The 9,559-nt window shown below is 45.6% G+C and overlaps 1 long non-coding RNA gene across 1 annotated transcript in view; it reads left to right on the top strand.

Annotated features, from left to right (window-relative positions):
• The first annotated feature begins 1,954 nt into the window (after positions 1 to 1,954).
• LOC134564912 (uncharacterized) overlaps positions 1,955 to 9,559 on the top strand; it is a 119,244-nt gene continuing 111,639 nt past the window's right edge. The window contains exon 1 of the long non-coding RNA XR_010083702.1: positions 1,955 to 2,259. This is a non-coding gene — a long non-coding RNA (uncharacterized LOC134564912). The remainder of the gene's footprint in view (positions 2,260 to 9,559) is intronic.

Genomic DNA, 9,559 nt, shown 5'->3' with positions numbered 1-9,559 from the left:
GGCAATACATGTAATTAGTAGCACATGAGAGATAGGATGGTGATTTACAATGATACATCATCAATTCCCTAAATACTGTACCATCACCCAGAGTCTGCAAAAGTTGGCAAGCCTCATTTCACAGTGAGGACTTGGAGAACCATTACCGGGAAAGGTCTCCAAGTTTACCTTGAAAGGGGGTCCAGCTGTATAAGCCCTAATTGGCAAGTCAAAGTGACCTGAGTACAGTTTTGTTACAGAAACACCTGGGTTTATTGGCATTCCTCCTGACCAGGTAGGACCAGGGCTTGGCCGGAGCCAGGGCCTTAACTGGATGGGTCTCCCTAACATATCCTACAAAAAAGCCTCTCAGTAATAGCAGTTAGGAAAGTTTCTTAAAATGACACGTTTTGCAGATAGCTACACAAAAATATGTTAAAGTTTGTAAAGCAGTCTGCTTTGTCATTTATCCTTAGCTAAGTAGTCAATGGTACTATGAACAAACTGCAAATAACCAAAGGAATGCATATGTGTAACTTTAAATAATATCTTATGGATAATGCTTGTTATAACAAGTCAGTGAATTCACGCTATGACATTAACAACATATTTAGAATCATTAATACATCAGCAGTAACTGTCGTAAGAGGTTGAGAGAATATTTTTCCAAATATCTATGCATATATGACATTAGAGGAGAACAAAAGCAAGAAAGAAAGCACTAATCAGCTTACAATTAATAACAGCCATAATTTGGAATTGTTACTCATTCTTCAGTGCTACCTATGGAAGATAAACCAGCAGAGATTGTTATAAATAATTTTGTTAATTAACCAGTGCAAAACATTTATACCCATAGAATCTTTGATGAAATCAAGGATCTAACAAACTGCATCTTCCATATTTTACACAATTTATTATCTTATATTCTTAAACAGTTGTTTACCAATGCTGCATCATAATTGTTTTAGTCGGTTCCATTTTAGTTCTATAACAGAAAAACTATTTTGCAGTTTAAATGAGCAGATTTCAACAGAAGTTAATTTCATGCAAACTTCACATTATTTATCTCTATAACAAAAAAATTGCATTTTATAATTTAAACAAGTATATTTCAACAGAACCTAAAATTAACTTCACTGAAACTTAATATTACTTAAACTTAATAGAAAGTATACCTAAGAGAACTTGAAGTTAACATTACTGAAACTGAACAGAAATTGATCTTAACAGAACTTTACAGAACTTAAAACAACAGAGCTTAAACTGAACAACAAAACTTAACTTTGCTCAAACTCAACAACACTTAAACTTGAAAGAAATTAGACTTAACAGAACTTTACTTGAACAGAATTTAAATTAAACAGAACTTTAGTAAAGTCAGAGTTGAGAGTGTTTCTTTAAATGTTTCAGATACAATAGAATTAAACTAATTTCAACTCCATCGTTACAAGAAAGAAGCAGAAAATTTGTCATACAACAGTTAAACATCAATGAACAACATGCAGGCAAACAACTGATTCGTAACTGAAATAACAGCAATGTGGATTTACTGGAGATTATAAAGGTGTGGCAAGTATGTTGGGATTTTATATAATTTAGTTCTGAGTATAGCTCATGGTAACTGCAAATATTATTGAAAATATTCATTTATAGTCAGGACTTTTTTCGGTGTGTGTTGCCATGAGCCAAAGGATGGTTGTGATGGTTCGTTTTGATTTCAGAGTGCAAAAAGAGGCAGTGATAACTTAATTCAAGTGAAATCAATTGTATCTTTATTGATACACACAATTATGCGATAGTAGAGAAGGGGGGAGAAAAGAGAGAGAGAGAGAGAGAGAGAGAGGGGTAAAGAAAAGGGTGATAGCTACCGACTGACAGACATGAGTCCTCGTGACGCCGGTACCAATAGACCACCTTCGCAGTCCTCGTGGCACGCAGGTCAATGGAGCCGTCGTCGTGTCCGCCAGGGAGGCCTCAAAAGCCTGCTCTCTTGGTGGGGTTGTTATAGTTCTTTTCGAAGCGAGAGGCAAGGTGCCAGGAAGGGGGGGAGGTCTCGTGGGCATCGCAGGTGTTCTCTCACAATAGAGGGAGCGGTGCAGCTCAGGTCTCACCAAGTACGGTCAGTACAGAAACACCCCTTCGCAAACATGGCCAGAAACCGTAACCGTCCCCCATTGTTTCATGCATGGGTCCCTGAGGAGGGCGTCTTGGTCCAGTGGGTGCAGCTGCAGGGAGAAGCTTGGATCTCTCCTGTGCTGTGGCCCAGGGTCCATGGGGGTCTCAGCCTCTGACAGTCGTGAGGCAGATGAGGAATTTTCGGACCGACTCTTACAGTGTATAACTTTGCCCGAGTTTTTTAAACTGCAGCTTTATTCAGAAAAATGACAATAGTGTAGATTTTGGTAAATTGCCTTTCAAATTTGCTCTATCTGCAGATGGTAAGACAGCTTTTGGAGATTGCTTGTACAATAGATTTGAGCTTGGCTTAATAAAGGTAAAGGGATATAAATATTTTAGGCTAAAATAGCAAGAAATTAGTTATATAATAGTGCCATGAGTTTTGCACAAGTAACTCGATTAGGTTAGTGGGTGTGTAAGTCTGACAGATTATTCTTATGGAGTGAGTTATTGCTCACTGCAGTTGTGGTCCATTAATGTACTTAAACTGTTTTGATATCAAGTCCAATTTCAGTTTAAAAGTGGCAAGGAAGAATAATTAGAGTCGAGTCACTATCTGTATCTATTCGAAATATTGTCACGTGTCATCTTGGTTTGAAAGACAGGTGTCTGTTAGGGAAGGCAGAAGCCTCCCTTGGAATGGAGAATGTAAACCCTCTCCCTCCAAATTTTTATAATTTTGAAATTAAGGGGGCTCTCAGGCAAAGATATGAGGATAGTAATAACAGTTCTCTACTAATGATGCTTTGGGAAGGCTGACCTGGAACAGAGACTGGACAGAGCTAGTTAATAAAGTTGGTATTTATTAAAAAGGCCTTTACAGATACACCTTGGGTAGTACAGGACCTGACCAGGGCTACACCCAAAGTGGACTTAAAATGGTCACAAAATGGACTACTGGTCACGAAATCTTAAACTTTTATACATTTTGGCCCATTTGCATATTGGGGTTTAATTGTCCAGTGACAGCTTCAGGTTGTGAGGTCTCATCCTTCTTGTTTCTCTCCTCAGTCCACCATTGTTTATGCTTTTGGGCCTGAAACTTGTACTCATTGTCCTTGGTCTTCAGCAGGAAAAGGATTTGTTTTGTCTGCCTACTCTGTGAAGAGAGCTTTCTAGTACTCTTAATATGAGGCTCAGAACTACACCCCTAGGCAGCACAGAATCTGAAAAATATGAAAACTAAAACTTAGGCATCATTAGTATGTATAACAAGGCAAACAAACAATAACTATGGCATTAACAAGAAACAGAACTAGGAACCTCTTCACAGCCTTCACGGCCAAGACAGGAAGGGATGGAGGAGAGGCTTTGCTTCACAAAACCCTGGGGCAGTGTGGGAACCCTAAAAATCCCCTCAGGGAAACTTCTAGGCTTTGCCCTGGAGAGATTTACTATAGAGTTTTCTCTGCCTAGGCTGAAAGAGAAGACTTCCTTCATGGTGCCTGGCAGAACTACTGTCAATCTACCTTGGATTGCTTCCCCACTGGCTAGTTGACCCTGCTCTCCCCAATTGTTCATCCCTCATTCCCCCCTATAGGTTTGCTGCCCCTTGCCCTGCCTTTGTACCACCCCCGTGCCCTCAGATCATTGGTTCCTGACTCCTTACTTAAACATCAAGCACCACATGGTCTAGGTCTTCTGTCCCTGATCCCTTCAGCATGCTGAAATAAATCCTGCTGGAACATATCATACAGGAGACCCTTTCTGTCTTTCCTCCGCTGAGGCACATGTGTGTGCATGGACCCAAAATGGCTGTTCCTGTGGCCTGAGCGGCTTCTGAAGATGCTTAGAGAAGGTAGTAGCATTTCACCATCCTGCCACTGCTACCGGGCAGTCTGATCCCAGTGCCCCTGCAGGAGTCTGAGGAGCACCAAGCTGGAATGGCAGAAATGAGCAGAAACCCTGGGCTGGTGGATGAGATATACCAGAAGCTCCACAGTGGTAGTTGGAACTGCCGGGACGTCCCAGCACAGCAGGGCGGTGCAGAGCTACAGCATAGAAAGACCCAGAGCAGTGCTGAAGAAGCTGCAGTGGTGGGATAGCGGAGGCCCGGCTCCCAGCAGAGCAGGAAAAGGCAAGCTCAGGATTCCCGGGCACACAAGCAGATGGTGATAGATCCCTAGGACTGGACTCAGGTGGTGACAGTGAATTCTCCCCGCAGGAAGCAACAGCTTGACCATCTTCCTTCTGATGTCGAGAGCGAGAGAGGACAACTGCCTCCAGCCTCATCCTTTACCTGCCCCCAAAATCTCGCAGTATGTCTCCCCTTGGAGAGAAATTCCCAGAGAAAAAAGAAGTGTAGCCAGATGTTGCTCTCTCCTGACCTTGGCCACTTCTTTTGTTTTGCTTAAGTACCCATAAGTACCCAGTAGTAAGTTTCCTTGCAACTTATGGGAAAAATTTTAAAAGTAAAAAAGAAATTCAACCCCCAACAGTCGCCATGGTGAAAGATTCACAATAAAATTACCTTATTAAAGCTGTAGGGTGTTGCCATGAGTTTTTCCTGGTTTGCTGAGCGTTCATATTAAAAGAGAAGTCCGAGAAGTCCGTACCTTCTCACGCTCTTTTAATGTAAACATCAGCTATGTTCTATAAACATAGCCATTGTTTTACATTCCCTTCTGGGACAAACAAGACTGTGTGACAGTCCCCTTCACCAATGTAGTGTGGAGGTGGGAATTCCTTCCTCCAATCCACAGGCCTCATAGAAAAAGTATAAAAGTAGGTTTTTGTAAATAAACCGGGTCTTCTGCCCGGCATGCTCTGATGCACCCAGATCTGTGTCCCCAGTCTGTTTTCTGGCTAGGCCTCCACGGTGATAACTGACGCCCACGTGGTCAAGTTGCAAGCTAGTGAGGCAAGAAAAAAGAAGGAAAAAAAAGGAAAAAGAAAAAAAAAAATCTGCCTCCTACAGCTGCAAAAAGAAGAAGCCCACGATGTTCTCAAAGGAACGATTGATAATGGAACTGCTCCACTCCTTTTTGTTGTCCCGTGACGCTGACCTGACCAGGAAACATGTGAGACAACTGTTTAGCTGGGGAAAGAAACTTGGAATTTTTTATACTGCTGAAAAGGCGCCTTATATTGGCCCATGGAGAACCCTGGGAAAAAGACTTTTCTCATCCGTCCTTGACGGAAACTCTAAGGCAGGCACTCTTTTACGGGCATGGACCACAGTTTTCGTGCTTTTAAAAGAGGCTGGAGAGGAATTCGAAGCTGATTCTGGGCTTTCGACAAGAACCAGGACTGGTTCCCCTGCGAGCTCCATCTCTTATGACGATGATTGCTCTGATGCAGAGTTCGAGCCCATGCAGGAGACCCCCACCCCCATGTCGGGGGTTGGGCATGCCCAGCGGGGTTTTTGGAAGGGCTGGAAAGCTTTTTCGGTCCGCTCCCCATGCGGTTGGGCGGGCGGGGAGTTGGGGTGCCGAGGGGGCGGAGCGCTCGGCATCGGGTCCCACGCCGAGCGCGGGGGATCGCCCACGCCGCCCCGGGCCGCCGCTTCGCCGGCCCCGCGCCCCGCCCCTCGCGATCCCGGCCGCGCGCCGGGTCCCCGCCGCCGCCGGTGGGGGCTGCTGGGCCCCGGCCGCTGCTCACGGCGGAGCTGCCCCCGCCCGGCCCCGCCCCGCCCTGTGCCACGCCGTGCGCACCATGTGCGCTGGCCGCGCCGCCCCCGGCGATGCCTGCACCGTCGCCCGCCGGCGCCGCGGTCTCCGCCGCGCCACCCTTCCCCCTCCCTCCCGCGCGACCCGCAGAGGGCGGGCCGCCGGCTCAACCGAGTCCCGCCCGCCCGGTTCCCGCCCCATGCCGGCTGCTACGAGCAGGTCCTGTCCCTCCGCGCCCTGTGCAGGGCAGTCCCCCTGCGCTGCGGCGCGGCCCCACCGCCCGCCCCCTCCATTCAGAGGGGACGGGGCCGGGCGCTGACGCCGCAGAGCTGCCGCCGGCTCTGGCCCCAGCCACTGACCCATCGGCTGGCCGAGCAGGAGCTGAAAGCTGTGGCCGATCGGCCACGCCCCCCTGCCCAACACCCCCCCGCACAGAGCAGGGGCTGAGTGAGTCACTGTCCCCCGCCCACCCCCCCTACGGGGCCGGGTCGGCTGTGGGAGGTGATAACGGGGCAAAAGCGTTGTGTGATGTGCACGCTTTTCCTGTCATGAAATCGGATGAGGTTTTTAGTCCTGCATCCCAGCCAAATCAGGCTGCTGAGACAGCAGAGCTGCTGCCTGCAGATGCAGCTTTGCCCCAGCCAGTTCAGGGACCTGTGGGTTTGGTTCCACAACATCATAGCCATGATGACCCATCACGGGCAGTCCCGTTTCCCTTATTAAGGGACGTGGCAGAAAATAATACAAGCTTCACTGAGGCAATTCAATGGATCAGTGCAGAATTTGAGAATCTGATCTTTCCTTATGTAATAAGAGGCTTTGCAACAGTGATGTTTGAACCTCAACAGGTTTTTACCTTTGAGAAAAGTTGGAAATTCCTAGCTGGAGAAATGGCTGTCAAAAATAGTCACCTGCCTCGAGACAATCCCCTGTTTGGGGTCGGAGCTGACCTACTTATGGGGAGGAGTCAATATGCTTGCCCTGATGTGCAAACTGGCCTTTCTCACACTGTCTTAGATTCGTGCAGATACATAGGGATATCTGCATTGATAAAAACCAAGTTATCCTTCTCCCCAAAGCAAGACTTCTTAGACATAGCACAGAAGCCAGAGGAACGTTTTCATAAATTTATATCGCGTCTGATGTATTTTTTAAAGACAAGAGTCAAGGATAGAACTTTGAAAATGATACTGCTGGAGCAATTAGCAAGGAGCCACGCTAATTCTGCTTGCCAGAGGCTCCTGGAAACCATTCCAGAGACTTCTGATGTCCTGGAAATGATCCAGACCTGTGCAGTTCTAAACACCTGTGATTCTATGGTGATGACCCCAACGGCTGCTTCTCAGCCGGCTGAACAGAGGCAGAATGCTGGACATGAGACAGATATTCAGCCTAGTGGGGAACAGGAAATGGAGGCACAGAAAGTGACTCCCTTGTTTCTCTGCGCACAATGTGGGGGTCCAGACCATACTGCAGAAACTTGCAAAGCAGTGGGTCATGCTGAGCCCACGCCAAGCCCGAAAACTCAGAGGCGAAGAAAAAGACCAAGACATCAGGGGAACGAAACAGTTTCCCAAGCTCTAGAACAAGAGCAAAATTCTCTGGCTGGTTTACAGCCATCATCTCAAGTGTAGGAAGTGTTGATGTTGCCACATAGCTATGGTCAGTTTTCTTTGGACCTTGCAGTGGGTTTCTACGTCGACATCCTATATATCATGCATTCTTTGAGAAAAAGTCAATTGCTCAATTTGTGTTTTCTAAGTTCTCTATCCTCAGGTTCTGCGATCCATGCTAAGAAGGCGGCCACTGAAAGTCTGCTGAGCTGCCTCAGGTGCATTGGACTGATCCTGTTTGATCCTGAAACCTTGTGCACCCTGTGCCACCCTAGTGCCACCCATCACAGAAGCCTCTTCGAGATCTGATTGACATGGACACGGACTGGCATCCTCTCTTTTCCTATATGGCCTCCATAGAGACTTTGGATCCTGTGGAGCTGCTGGACAAGGACAGACTGAAGCAGTGTGATGCTGAGAGCCAACGGGCTGTTGATCATGGACTCAGAGGAATTGTTTGCTATGGTTCAGTTTTATGTATGGTAGCCATTGTGACCTCTGTGGGGAAAGTGCACGTTGTTTGGGGGTTGTGGTTTTGGGACAGAACTTTTGGGGTTCAGAATTTTGAACTGAGTGATTAATTTTTCTTGGAATGCTCCTGCCTTTACACCATATTCCCGTTGCATCTTATAAAAATTTGAAAAATTGAGGGTTGTTGGTCAATTTATGTTAGACTATGCTCGAGATATTTTGAGCAGGTTATTTCAAGGGGTTCAGGGTGAAACCCTGGGTAGCAAAGGCAGAATCAGACCAACATGTAGCCCTCACACCGTCACCCAAATGAAGGTCGGTGAACTTTATACAGGTTTTTTTTTTTTCTTTCTTTTTTCCTGTCATAGAATTGTTCATTTTTCTTTTTTTGTTTTCTTTTTTAATATACTTAAAAGGGTGAGATGTTGCCATGAGTTTTTCCTGGTTTGCTGAGCGTTCATATTAAAAGAGAAGTCTGTACCTTCTCACGCTCTTTTAATGTAAACATCTGCTATGTTCTATAAACATAGCCACTGTTTTTACATTCCCTGCTGGGACAAACAAGACTGTGTGACAGTCCCCTTCACCAATGTAGTGTGGAGGTGGGAATTCCTTCCTCCAATCCACAGGCCTCATAGAAAAAGTATAAAAGTAGGTTTTTGTAAATAAACCGGGTCTTCTGCCCGGCATGCTCTGATGCACCCAGATCTGTGTCCCCAGTCTGTTTTCTGGCTAGGCCTCCACGGTGATAGTAGGGTAAAAAGCAAGCCAACTGGTAAAGCTGGAACAATTTTGTTTGCATTTGCAGTGGAGTTTCGTGTACTAATTATAGCTAAGTTTCAAATAGCTGCCACAGATAAATTTCAAGGTTTGTCTTCAAGTGAGCAAAGGAATGCCTGATTTATAACCCAGCTAATTGCACCCAGTGAATCATGCAGTGTGTTGACTCTGGGCTTGAAAGTTAATTGCTGTTCTGTTAACATTTACCTAAAATATTTGCAAGGAGGGGTTTCCTGAATTTTTTCAAGGGGGCACAGTATTTTATAAATATGAACCTCCATGTTTACAAATTGAAACATTATCCACTTGCAAATATTTTTCTAGATATATAAGTTTCTAATTGTCGTGGTAATAGCTAACATCATTATAATTTAGAAAGGAATCAGAGTTAATTCAGCCCAATCAGACCTTAAATCAAAATTCCTGAAAAGGGAGTATACATTCCACATGGCAAGTTCTACCAATCATGCAATACATCAGCATTTCTGTTAAGGAATTTAGATCTTGCTATGTTACTGATATGCAGGAAGACACTACATTTATGCAGACAGCTTTGAATTTCTCCAGTAAATAATCCTATTAAAAATCACAGCTCACTGAAAAATACAAGGTTAGTTTTAACAGACATGTTTCAATGTGTCTTCTTGGCATTCTGATAGCAATGTGCCATAGCTTTAGCCATGCAATGGAGCTGGCCATTGCAGCCGCTCTTGGTAAGTTTCAGGCAAGGGGGGCTGTACTGTGATGGAGACTGTCAAGCCCGGGGGGCTAAAATTGGCCGAGGGGCTAAAATCGACCAAGGGGCTAACCGTGGGTGGGGGGAGTCCTGAGGAGAAGTTTCATTACTGCCTGTAACATTGCGTGCTAAACTGAGGATTCTGTTCCCCAGATCCATTCAGTGGATCTGTTCCCAGGATCCGTGTTCTG

The sequence above is a fragment of the Prinia subflava genome (genome assembly GCF_021018805.1).
Source record: "Prinia subflava isolate CZ2003 ecotype Zambia chromosome W unlocalized genomic scaffold, Cam_Psub_1.2 scaffold_22_NEW, whole genome shotgun sequence".
Lineage (NCBI taxonomy): Eukaryota > Metazoa > Chordata > Aves > Passeriformes > Cisticolidae > Prinia > Prinia subflava.
Note: the sequence above shows the minus strand (reverse complement) of the source record. Positions and strands in the feature narration are given on the sequence as shown.